The sequence below is a fragment of the Prionailurus viverrinus genome, chromosome B3, assembly GCF_022837055.1.
Source record: "Prionailurus viverrinus isolate Anna chromosome B3, UM_Priviv_1.0, whole genome shotgun sequence".
Taxonomy (NCBI): Eukaryota; Metazoa; Chordata; class Mammalia; order Carnivora; family Felidae; genus Prionailurus; species Prionailurus viverrinus.
The window spans coordinates 79,840,703-79,853,969 of record NC_062566.1 but is presented as its reverse complement, the minus strand read 5'-3'; the positions used below and the strand labels follow the sequence as shown (position 1 = coordinate 79,853,969).

The 13,267-nt window shown below is 38.4% G+C and overlaps 1 long non-coding RNA gene across 2 annotated transcripts in view; it reads left to right on the top strand.

Annotated features, from left to right (window-relative positions):
- Positions 1–12,487, top strand: part of LOC125168999 (uncharacterized) — a 30,407-nt gene extending 17,920 nt beyond the window's left edge. For both annotated transcript variants that reach the window (XR_007153390.1, XR_007153389.1), the window contains 3 exons: positions 811–905; positions 4,801–4,976; positions 11,771–12,487. This is a non-coding gene — a long non-coding RNA (uncharacterized LOC125168999). The remainder of the gene's footprint in view (positions 1–810; positions 906–4,800; positions 4,977–11,770) is intronic.
- The last annotated feature ends 780 nt before the right edge of the window (positions 12,488–13,267 follow it).

Genomic DNA, 13,267 nt, shown 5'->3' with positions numbered 1-13,267 from the left:
AGAAAGACACAGAATCTGAAGCAGGCTCCAGGCTTTGAGCTATCAGCACAGAGCCCAAAGCAGAGCTCAAACCCACCAACCATGAGATCATGACCTGAGCCGAAGTCGGACGCTAACCAACTGAACGTCCACCAGGCACCCCTATTGCATGAATTTTTTAAACTAAGAATGGTTGGAAAAAAGTGAACTTCTTAGGGCTACATTCACTTTCAGATCTTTTGTGGAAGGTTGGGATAATTACTTTTCTCTATTGTTAGGACTTCAATGAGAAAAGTTCTTACATATGTTCTATCAAAAAAATATCCTGCTTTACAAGATCATAAATCTAAATAATTATTCTAAACTGCCACCTGAAGTGGTTTTATGAAGCAATGTTACTTGTGACTGCTGGAGACAAATAGGAAATCCTGATATAAAAGCAAACACAATCCACACACACACAAACGTGTACACATACATGCATTCATGCAAAAGGACTAACTGGACCAAAATCCTGGATGCACTAAGGTCCAAACCCCAAACTGTAAGTAGAATAATAGTGTTTAGAGGGCTATAGGCCAAAGGACATTTACTCATTTTATATACATATAAAACTTACATAGCACTATTCTTAAATGTGTACAAACATAGTTGTTAAAATGAACAGTTCTTCGCATTCATTGATTCACATATCCTCAAAGCTTCTCAGTAACTCTCCTTAACTGACTTGGCCCATTTTGTGAAAGGATATAAAGAACTCTGACTAAAGTTTAAGAGCAGTTCAAATGCATGAAACTGGAATTTAGTTATTCTCTTCATTCCATTGCTTAGGTCATGGAAAACTGTCCCTTGAGCTTCAAACTACTGTTGCTCTCCAGAGACAATAAATACCACACATCTGTAGAAAAGTGGATGTACTAAATAAAGTGAGTAAAAATCTTTATATATATTATTTTGCTCTGTTCCTTTCCTATAGGCAATCTAAAAGGAAATATTTTCATATATAAACATTTACAGAACTCCCCCTGTCCCAAGTACGGGGAGCAGGGTGCAGGGGGAGGGATACAAAGACAAATAGCACAAGGTTTCTGTGCTTAGGGAGTTCGTGTGGGTTTTTTTGTTTGTTTCAAGTTTTTATTTAAATTCCAGTTAGTTAGCATACAGTGTAACATTAGTTTCAGGAGTAGAATTTAGTGATTCATCTCTTACCTATAACACCCAGTGCTCATCATAACATGTGTCCTCCTTAATCCCCATCACTCATTTAGCCATTCCCCCCACCCACATCCCCTCCAACAACCCTTAGTTGTTCTCTATAGTTAAGAGTCTGTTTTATGGTCTGTCCCTCTCTTTTTCCCCCCATGTTCATCTGTTTTGCTTTTAAATTCCACATATGAGTGAAATCATATGGTATTTGTCTTTCTCTGACTGACTTATTTTGCTTAGCATAATAGTCTCTGGCTCCATCCACATCATTGCAAATGGCAAGATTTCATTCTTTTTGATGGCTTCATAATATGCCATTGCATATATGTACCACATCTTCTTTGTCCACTCATCAGTCGATGGCTCTTTCTACAATTTAGCTATTGTTGATAGTGCTGCTATAAACATCTGGATGCATGTATTACTTTGAATCAGTATTTTTGTATCCTTTAGGTAAATACCTAGTAGTGCAATTGCTGGGCCCTAGGGTAGTTCTATTTTTAACTTTTGGAATAACCTCCATACTATTTTCCAGAGTTAGGGAGTTTATGTTCTAATGAACACATCTACCTACCTTATAAGGGAATAAATAGTCATTGCATTTTTTAATTGAAATATAGTTGACATGCAATATTATATTAGTTTCAGGTGTACAACATAATGATTCAACAAGTCTATACATTACTCAGTGCTCACCACAATTATTCACCATCCCTGTCACCATACAGTGTTACAGCAATATAGTTGACTATATTCCCTATGCCGTACTTTTCATCCCCATGACTTATTTATTTTATAACTGGAATTTTGTACCTCTGATCCCCTTCACCTATTTCTCCATTCCCTCACTACCCTTCCGCTCTGGTAACCACCAGTTTGTTCTCTGTACTTATGAGTTTGTTGCTGTTTTTGTTTTTTAGATTCCACATACAAGTGAAATCATATGATATTTGTCTTTTTCTGTCTGACTTATTTCACCTCCAAGATCTATCCATGTTGTTGTGAATGGCAAGATATCATTGTTTTTCTATGAATGAGCAATATTCCATTGTATATATTTATCACATCTTCTTTATCCATTCATCTATGATGGATACTTAGGTTACTTCCATGTTGAGGCTATTATAAATAACAATTTGGGGCGCCTGGGTGGCTCAGTCAGTTGAGCGTCCGACTTCGGCTCAGGTCATGATCTCACGGTCCATGAGTTTGAGGCCTGCATCAGGCTCTGTGCTGACAGCTCAGAGCCTGGAGCCTGCTTCAGATTCTGTGTCTCCCTCTCTCTCTGCCCCTCCCTTGCTTATGCTCTCTCTCTCTGTCAAGAATAAATAAAACATTTTTTAAAAAAACAAACAAAAGTAAATAAATAAATAAATAACATAACATAATTTATGCAATAAACATAGGAGTGCATATATCTTTTCTAAATAATGGTACTATTTTCTTTAGGTAAATACCTAGAAGTGGAATTACTAGGTTTTATGGTATTTCTATTTTACATTTTGTGAGGAAACTCCATACTATTTTCCATAGTGACTGCACCAATTAACATACCCACCAATAGTGCATGAGAGCTCCCTTTTCTCTACATCTTCACCAACACTTGTTATTTCTTGTCTTTTTGATACTAGCCATTCTGACTGGTGTGAGGTGATATCTCATTGTGGTTTTGATTTGGATTTCCCTGTAATGAGTGATATTGAGCAAATTTTCATGTGTCTGTTTGCCATCTGTATGTCTTCTTCGGAGAAATGTCCATTCAGGTCCTCTGCCCATTTTTAATCAGATTATTTGGGGGTTTTTTGGTGTTGGGTTATATGAGTTCTTTATATATTTTGGATGTTAACCCCTTAGATGATATATACTTTGCAAATATCTTCTCCCTTTCTGTAGATTGTATCATTTTGTTGATGGTTTCCTTCATTCTGCAAAAATCTCTTACCTTGATGTGGTCCCACCTGTTTATTTTTGCTTTTTTGTTTTTGTTTCCTTTGCTTGAGGAAACATCCAGAAAAATATTGCTAGGGCTGATGTCCAAGAGATTACCACCTATGTTTTCTTTTAGGGGTTTTATGGTTTCAGGTCTTACATTTAGGTTTTTAATTCATTTTGAGTTTATTTTTGTGTATGGTATAAGAAAGTGGTCTAGTTTTATTCTTTTGCATGTAGTTGTTCAATTTCCCCAGCACCATTTATTGAAGAGACAATCTTTTTCCCCATTTTATATTCTTGCCTCCTTTGTCATAGATTAATTGATTGTATAAGCATGGATTTCTTGCTCTATTCTGTTCCATTGATCTATATTTCTATTTTCGTGCCAGTACCATACTGTTTTGAATATGATAGCTTTGCATTTTAATTTATTTTTAATTTGTTTTTGTTTTTTATTTTTGAGAGAGAGCACGCAAGAGCATGAGCAGGAGAGAGGGGCAGAGGGAGAGAGAATCTCAAGCAGACTCCAAGCTCAGCACAGATCCTGACATGGGCCTCAGTCCCACAACCCTGGGATCATGACCTGAGCCAAAATCAAAAGTCAAATGCTCAACCAACTGAGCCACCCAGGAGCCCCTATATTTTTTTTTCTTTTTCTTTTTTTCCCCCTGTATTTTAATTTAAAACATAATGCTGTGAGTGCTAGAGTTATTTAAATTTTTTCTTGTTGAAATATGAGATGTTATAAACTAAGAAAAAAAAAACTTGAAAAATCTGACCAAATGCAGAGACATCCAGATGCCTAAAGAAAGGATTTTTTTTTATATATTTTTATATTTTTCATAGAGGATAATTATTAGAAATGTCTATGGCATCTCAACACATTGAGTGTCTTCCTCTGTATGCTTGTCATTAACACTTGTTATTAGGATTGAAGGTGCTAGAGAGAAAGTTTGCTAATATAGACAAATTAAAATGAAACCAATAATTTGGAAGGGATTATTACAATTATTATCCTATCAAGTTTTAATAATTTAATATCAACTGGAAGTCTACTGTGGGCAAGTTTTCCGAAGAGGAGAACCATTTCCAAAAATCATTCTCATTATTGACATTAAAAGGCACTTTTAAATTAATCTGTGTTCAATATTTATATTTTCCTATATTATGGAAACAGACTATACCCTCCACAAAGGCTCGAGGGCACCAATACAAAACCAGGTGTGTACCTAATTGTAATTATCACGCTAAAAGTCTTTTACTGTGTTATTTATTAAAGATCATCAAATTTGTAGATTTTACTTCTGTTGACATATCTTCTTAATAGCATAAGTAAAATCTATTCACATATAAAAATAAATCGTTTTAGTTTGGTAAAGTGATAAACTGTGATAAAAACCTATTCACTGTTGGTTGTGTTGGTTGGACATATTTTACCTTGTATATTGATGTCTGTTGCCAATATGTATTCGATCAAAGTCTGTGCTTCAGAACAAAAAGCTTCCTATTGCTCCTCTAGTCACTTTCAACTTTGTAGACTCATCAGGAAGCTCTTAAGTAAACAAGCATTTAAATTGAAAGCAATGAAATTGTGTTTTGTATTACCTGATACAGCTTCCACATATCCCACCTGCTCCATTCCTCTCATGTGCTGAACCCACTCTTTGTGTCCCTTACTATCAGTATCTGAGGAGTTGAACCTGCCGCACAAACCAGCCCAGACCAAGACCATCTCCAGATGAGGCTGTCCCCTGCTGTACCTCATTGAAGTGATTGATAGTTGAAGAATCGTAAGGAAGAAGAGAGGGGTCAAAAGACCATAAAGACAGAGCAACATGATTTTCAGCAAGGGAAGAAAGGTAGATTCTGCATACTGTATTCTGACAAATTTAACATTAGTACCAGGAAAAAGTTGAGAATGGGTTTCCATAAATGATTTGAGTGCACTTACAGGATAGGACAGGGATCATTTGGAACCAGCATGCATTTCTGAAAGCAGGGTAAACCACACTAACTTTATTTCTTTTTCAGATAATATTGGTAGATTAGTGGTAAAGGAGAATGCTATATGAAGAGTATAGAACATTGAACTCTTTGTGTACATGATGAAAAACTATGGATCAGATTATAATGCAGTTAGATCTTGCCTGAAGACTTTGGCTCTAAAAAGCAGATAAATGTTTTCTTGGACAAGTCCTTCATTTATGCTGTAGGGATCGGTCATGGTCTTTATTGCACTTCACATTTAATTAATGGTTTGATAGAAACTCACATGTATTTGGTTTGAATAGATCATATGTAGTTAAGAGTTACTAATTTGTTCATTGACACTAAAAAGTTATTTGATAAACCATTGTAAATGCCAGCATTTCAGTTAAAAATCGACTCTACAAGTATAGTTCAGATAAACAGGTCCTTCAGCAGTATATGAAGCAGTATCTAGAAGGACAAGAATTTTAGTAAACTACAATCTTGGGCTTTATTAATGAAAATTCAGTGTGTAGAACCAGAGAGACATTGGCCCCGTCTATTCTTGTTTGGTCAGACAACATCATATTTTCAAAACAGCATTGAGGGGTGTGCCTGGGTGGCTCAGTCGGTTACGCATCTGACTCTTGATTTGAGCTCAGGTCATGATCTCGCAGTTTGTGCAGTCAAGCTTCGTGTTGGGCTCTGTGCTGACAGTGTGGGGTTTGGGATTCTCTCTCTCCCTCTCTCTCTGTCCCACCCCCACTTATACTTTGTCTTTCTCAAAATAAATAAATAAAAATTGTAAAAAAGCATTGCTAAGCCAAAAGTATCAAAGGAGGCCAACCAGGATAATAGGAATTTGAACCTATGTCTTATGAAACCGCTGAAGATATGGTTTTGTCAAGGGGAGAGGGATCAATATATTTTCAGATATCTGAAGGAGAGTTATGTGGCAGATATTAAACTTGGTATTTGTGACTTTAGAGAACAAAGCCAGGATCAATATATAGACACTACATGTAAACAAAGCTTAGCTCAATGAGAACTTTCTAGCCATTAGAGTTGTAGGCTACTTTGGGAGGGTGTGGTAGAGAGACTAATGGTATCCACATCTTCAACCCTGAAACCCCTGAATATGTTGCTGTACATGCCAAAAGGCCATCTACTTTGTAGATGTGATTAATTTAAGAATCTTAATTTAAGGAGATTACCTGATAAGCCTATTGTAATAACAGTGGTTTTTAAAAGATAGAAGAGAAAAAGAGAGAGAGAGAGAGAGAGAAAGGAATAAATAAATAAATAAAAGATAGAAGAGAGAGGGGCTCCTGGGTGGCTCAGTTGGTTAAGCGTCCAACTCTTGATTTCGGCTCAGGTCATGATCTCATGGTTCACAGGATCAAGCCCTGGGTTGGGCTCTGCACGGACAGTGCAGAGCCTGCTTGGGATTCTCTCTCCCTCTCTCTCTGCCCCTCCCCCATTTGCTCTCTCTCTCATGCATGCACTCTCTCTCAAAATAAATAAACATTAAAAAAAGAGAAATTCTATAAAAATAAAAAAATTTAAAATGGAAGAGGGAAGAGAATCAGAGAAGGAGTAGTGATGATGGAAGCAGAGGGCCAGGGTGAAAAGGAGATATGAAAATGTTATGTTGCTGGCATTGAAGATGAAGGAAGGGGCCATAAGCCAAGGAATGCAGGGAAATTCCAGAACCCAGAAAGACAAGGAAACAGATGCTACTAGTCTCTGGAAGGAATTCAGTCCTGTCAACGCCTTGATTTGGGCCTAGTGAAACTCATTTTGAACATTTGACCTCCAGGATTGTAAGATTATATTTTTGTGTTATTAAACCACTAAATTTGTGGTAATTTGTTTCAGTGATAAGGGGAAACTATGTAGGGGGTTAATAAATTTCCATTATCACAAGTATAGTAGTAAAGTAGGATGATTTTATTCTGGGGAGTTGAGAGTTTTGTAAAGGATTGGACTAGAATGATCTACAGAGTCTTTTCCCCCTGGACTGAGCCCTCTTTTTTCATTTTTTGATTATTTTTCCTTGGAGGTCTTAACCTCATAACTTCAGCTGTAACCTCTCTATTAACAATAGACAAATTCATAGCCCTAATTTCTCTTGAGTTCTAATTACACATATCTCATTAGTTGACATATTCATTTGGACATCCTGGAATCCCTTTACATCGAATATGCCTCCAGGGAGGAACAATGCTGGGATTGAGAGTTTAGAGTACAGAAAGGTAAATATGGTCTTTCCTCGAAGGAGGGAAAATAAGACCAACTTCTCTTCTATAAGTGAACAAATCCAAAATTGAGAAAAATCAGCTATGAAGAATTCTGATGACAAAATGTCAAGAGCTTTTGTGCAGCAAACTAGAGGTTTTTTAACCTAAAGGAGAGAAAGATGTTTTGCCTTAAGTTGTACTTCTTTAAGTTTTTTCTTAAATGTTATGCTCTTAACAAGAAAAATTAGACTAAATAATATCTGGACCTGATCTGCATGTCGTCAACCATCTCTCTCAAGACTAGGCTGAGCCCAGTAAAATGGCAAAATGATAAACATGAGTTCAAATGGCAAAGAGCCATAGACTGTAATGGTTTAGAGTGCAGGCTCTGGAGTCAGACTGTATGGATTGGGTCACAGCTGTAATAGTTGAGCTATACTCAATATTGGACAAGTAACTTTGGACAAGCTAGTTAACTTCACCTTGGTTTCTTCTTCTATAAAATGCAGATAGGTTGCCTACTCCATAGAGGTGGTATACAAATTAAAAAATACAAGCAAAGCGCTTAGAATACTTGGAACATAGCAAATGGTCAATAAATATCTTTTTTTTTCTTTAAAGAAGGTAACCATGGACACTCTTGACCATCAACCCAAAGGGAGATTCTAGTTTCCAAGTGGGATTTTTTTGCATACAAGATTTAATCCAAGGATACACTGACTTTTCCCATTGCAGCCTGACTCTGTCTAGTCCCTAATTTATGCCCTGGTAAGACATCTTTTTTGGTTTCCTAATTCCTCGATCATTTTGGTCCTGACTTGATGTCAACATTCTCCCTGACATCCCAATGACTAATTTGAAACACACCACAACTCCTTTCTAGTTCCTACCCTACCTGCTCCACATGGGCAACTAGACCCACCTGTTCTTCAGGGCTTTCAGGAATGCACCATTCCGGCAGCCCTCTACTGCCTTCACCTTTCACCCCTCCTAATAAGTGCAACATTCCAGCTCTGACTTCAGTTCCAAAAGAACCTTTGGTGGTTTGGGCAAGGTATTACTAAAAAAGAGTTGAAATTGACTGAGGGAGGGGTTTTGTGTATGAGTGCTTATGCTTCTCTAAATCTTGTTGAATATGATGTCCAGAATATCTCATTAGTAATTGAAGAGGTCATACTTGAAGACTATTATTCTTTTTTTTTAAATGAGCAGCAGGCAAAAGTTTATTGGAGTATAAGATCAGAAAGTAAGAATAGTGTGAAAGCTCTCTTTACAGAGAGGAGGCATTTGAAAGTGAATGCCCCTATTCTTTTTTTTATTAAGTTTTTATTTTTTTATTATTTTTTAAATTTTTTTTAACGTTTATTTTTGAGACAGAGAGAGACAGAGCATGAACGGGGGAGGGTCAGAGAGAGGGAGACACAGAATCTGAAACAGGCTCCAGGTTCTGAGCTGTCAGCACAGAGCCTGACGCGGGGCTTGAACTCATGAACCGCTAAATTATGACCTGAGCCAAAGTCAGATGCTTAACCGACTGAGCCACCCAGACACCCCCTTTTCATTAAATTTTTAATTTTAATTACAGTGCAGCTAACATACAGTGTTATATTAATTTCAGGTGTACAATACAGTGACTCAACAATTCTGTACATTACTCAGTGCTCATGATAAGTGTACTCTTGGCCGCTTTATTTCCCCCAACCGCCACCACCGCCCCTCTGGTAATCATCAGTTTGTTCTTTATAGTTAAGACTCTGCTTCTTGGTTTGTCTCTCTCCCTCTCTTTTCTTTCCTTTGCTCGTTTGTTTCTTAAATTCCACATATGAGTGAAATCATATGGCATTTATCTCTCTCTCACTTATTTTGCTTAGCATTATATTCTCTAGTTCCATGCATGTTGTTGCAAATGGCAAGATTTCATTCTTTTCTATGGCTGAATAATATTCCATTGTATATATGTACCACATCTCTATCCATTCATCTGTTGATGGACACTTGGACTGCTTCCATGATTTGGCTATTGTAAATAATGCTGCAATAAACATAGGGGTGCATATATCCCTTTGGATTAGTGTTTTTGTATTTTGGGAGTGAATACCCAGTAGTGCAGTTACTGGATCATAGGGTAGTTCTATTTTTACCTTTTTGAGGAACCTCCATACTGGCTGCACCAGTTTGCATTCCCACCAACAGTGCAAGAGGATTTCTTTTTCGCCACATCCTTGCCAACACTTGTTGTTTCTTATATTTTTTATTTTAGCCATTCTGACAGGTGTAAGGTGATATCTCATTATGGTTTTGATTTGAATTTCCTTGATGATGAGTGATGCTGAGCATCTTTTCATTTGTCTTTTGGCCATCTGTATGTCTTCTTTGGAAAAATATCTTTTCATGTTAAGACTATTATTCTTTTGTTGTTGTTGTGTTGCAAATGGCAAGATTTCATTCATTTTTTTTTTAATTTACATTCAAATTAGTTAGCATATAGTGCAACAATGATTTCAGGAGTGGATTCCTTAGTGCCCCTTACCCATTTAGCCCATCCCCCCTCCCACACTCCCTCCAGCGACCCTCAGTTTGTTCTCCATATTTACGAGTCTCTTCTGTTTTGTCCCCCTCCCTGTTTTTATATTATTTTTGTTTCCCTTCCCTTATGTTCATCTGTTTTGTCTCTTAAAGTCCTCATATGAGTGAAGTCATATGATTTTTGTCTTCCTCTGACTAATTTCACTTAGCATAATACCCTCCAGTTCCATCCACGTAGTTGCAAATGGCAAGACTATTATTCTTAATAAATAGATATGGTAGAAAAACTTACAGACTATATTCTCTTATCCAAATCAAAGAATAGACTAAACAATAAGTCCATGCAACCATATACCAGGGACCACCATCCTCTTGGTGGCATCTGAATTATAAATATAATTTAGGCTCACAGAAAATAATACATTTTCATAAGGTTGGCCTTACCAAAATTACATCCATAACATGACCACAAATAGCCATTTTAAAGTGGTGTCCAGTGACCAATATAATGATGGAGAGAAAAGGAAAGATGTCAGTGTTGATTATAAAGCTAAAAAATAGAAATAAATTGGGGCGCCTGGGTGGCTCAGTCAGTTGGGCATAGGACTTCAGCTCACTTCATGATCTTGCAGTCCATGAGTTCGAGCCCCACGTCAGGCTCTGCACTCACAGCTCAGAGCCTGGAGCCTGCTTTGAATCCTGTCTCCCTGTCTGCCCCTCCCCTGCTCACAATCTGTCTCTCTCTCAAAAATAAAATTTAAAAAACATTAAAAAAATTTTTTTTAAATAGAAATAAATGGCCATAGAAGGGATGACCTTTTGTACAAGTAGTTTGCAAAACACAAGTTTATTGAAGGATTAACATTTGTATAGCACTAGACAATATACATTTCATACAGTCTACCTCATTCATTTCTTGTAACAGTATTATAACATCAATGCTATTATTATTCCTATTTTAAAGATGAAGAAATTAAGGGTGGGAAAATTTAGGTAACTTGCCCCAGGTTAGGTTCACACATTCAAAAAGAGGCAGAACCAGGGATTCAATTTCACTTGCCCCAGTTCCAAGTCCTGGACTTTCCCCATTATATCCACTAACTCACTAATACGGATTCCATTTAAATGTATGTAAGAACTTACTTTATTTTTTTTTTAATTTTTTATTTCAACGTTTATTTATTTTTGGGACAGAGAGAGACAGAGCACGAACGGGGGAGGGGCAGAGAGAGAGGGAGACACAGAATCGGAAACAGGCTCCAGGCTCCGAGCCATCAGCCCAGAGCCTGACGCGGGGCTCGAACTCCCGGACCGCGAGATCGTGACCTGGCTGAAGTCGGACGCTTAACCGACTGCGCCACCCAGGCACCCCATGTAAGAACTTATTTTAAATAGGCTCTTGGAATCTCCATCCTTAGGAAATCTTCAACAAGAGAATACGTTTTAAATAATTTTAGCCAGTCTCTAAGCAAGCTTTTAGGCATAATCATCTTGGGGTTATTTTCCACTTTTTAATTTCCAGTTACTATCAGCCCCTTCTCGCTTAAGTTTATGACTTCTTATATCTATCCCACATGTAACGTATTTACCGAGGTAGCCTGAGCGTCTACTTTGGAAAGTTACCATTTAATCATAAGCAGTATTGTGTAGGTGACCAGGTAGGTAATTGTCTCATTACGTCACAACCTTCTGACCTGGGCTCCATTCATAACCTCGCTAGAGGCTGGGTCTGTAAATGTTTCCGGTCCCTTCTGCTTCTCCCTCACCTCCACCCCTGCGGGGACCCACTCTCTGTGCTCGACCGGCAACTTGCCCCCTTCGGAAGCTCTGCCGGCGGGGAAAGGCCCGCTTAGACCTCTGTCTTATCAAAAGTGTTTTGTTTTGCTTTTGGTGAGAGCCCTTCAAAATGTTTTCCTCAGAAATCGGGTCCTGGAATACACAGGATGATCTGAAGACATCTGAAGGTCTCTTCAGGCTGGCGGCCATCCCTCAGCTCAGGGGCACAACCGGAAGGGCGCGCCCTGCAGGGGCTGGGTTGCTCTGGGCGGAGCGCTGGCCTCAGAGTTGCGTGGATTGTGCATGCGCGGAGGATCCCGGCTCGGCTGGCTCGGCTCTGGAGGAGCAGGCGGTCACCAGGGAAGAATGTGAGGTTGCGAATATGTGGATCCAGGCCACAGGGGTGAGCAGGGCTCAGTGGGAGGGTGGACGCCTACCCTGGGTTTGTAGTCAGGGTCCTGGGGTTAACACTGGGCAGAAAACAAAAATGACCTGCTCTGAGCTACCAGGAAATTCCTTTATTCCACAAGAGCTTCAGAAGACTCTCTAGACTCAGTTTCTCATTATAAAAGTCCTTCATGGTAAAACCCAGGGCAGGGGTCCTGATACCAGTTGTCCCCAAACCCATTGCTGAAGCACAGCGCTCATCTTTAGAGCTGGCTCCTTTTGGTAACATCCTCTTTTTTGTTTTTTAAATTCAGCCCCCAGTCCAGTTCTCTTTCCCACACTGAGGTCTTTTTTTATACACCCCTAAAACGCTGTGGTATAGAGTATACTCAGCCTATGAAATACAATCAACGTTAAAAGTGTCTCATTGAGGGGCGCCTGGGTGGCTCAGTTGGTTGAGCGGCCGACTTCGGCTCAGGTCATGATCTCACAGTCTGTGAGTTCGAGCCCCGCGTTGGGCTCTGTGCTGACAGCTCAGAACCTGGAGCCTGTTTCAGATTCTGTGTCTCCCTCTCTCTGACCCTCCCCCGTTCATGCTCTGTCTCTCTCTGTCTCAAAAATAAATAAACGTTAAAAAATAAAAAAAGTGTCTTATTGAATTAAATCTACTTTTTAAGTTGTCCACAGTGTAGTTAGCCTTTTAACAATAAAATAATATATAATAATTTTTTAAAATTTAATGTTTATTTATTTTTGAGAGAAAGAGAGAGAGAGAGAGCAGGGAAGAGGAGAGAGAGAGGGAGACACAGAATCTGAAGCAGGCTCCGGGCTCCAGGCTGTCAGCACAGAGCCCGACATGGGGCTCAAACTCACAGGCAGGGAAATCATGACCTGACCCGAAGTCAGACACTTAACTTGCTGAGCCACCCAGGCACCCCTATATAATAATTTCTTAAGACAAATATAGGATGTGACTATTACAATCTTAAGTTTATAAATGAGAAAAATAAACATACCCAAAAGGCATAGGAATATCCGATACATGCAAAAAAATGAAATTGGGTTTTTAACTTACAGCATATAAAAAAATTAACTCAAAATGGATCAAAGCCCTAAATATAAGAGCAAAAGTATAAAACTCTTAGAAGAAAACATACAGAGAATCCTTTATGACTTTGGATTTGGAAATGTTGTCTCCGGTATGACACCCAAAGCACAAAACAACAAAGGAAAAAGATACATTGTACTTTATA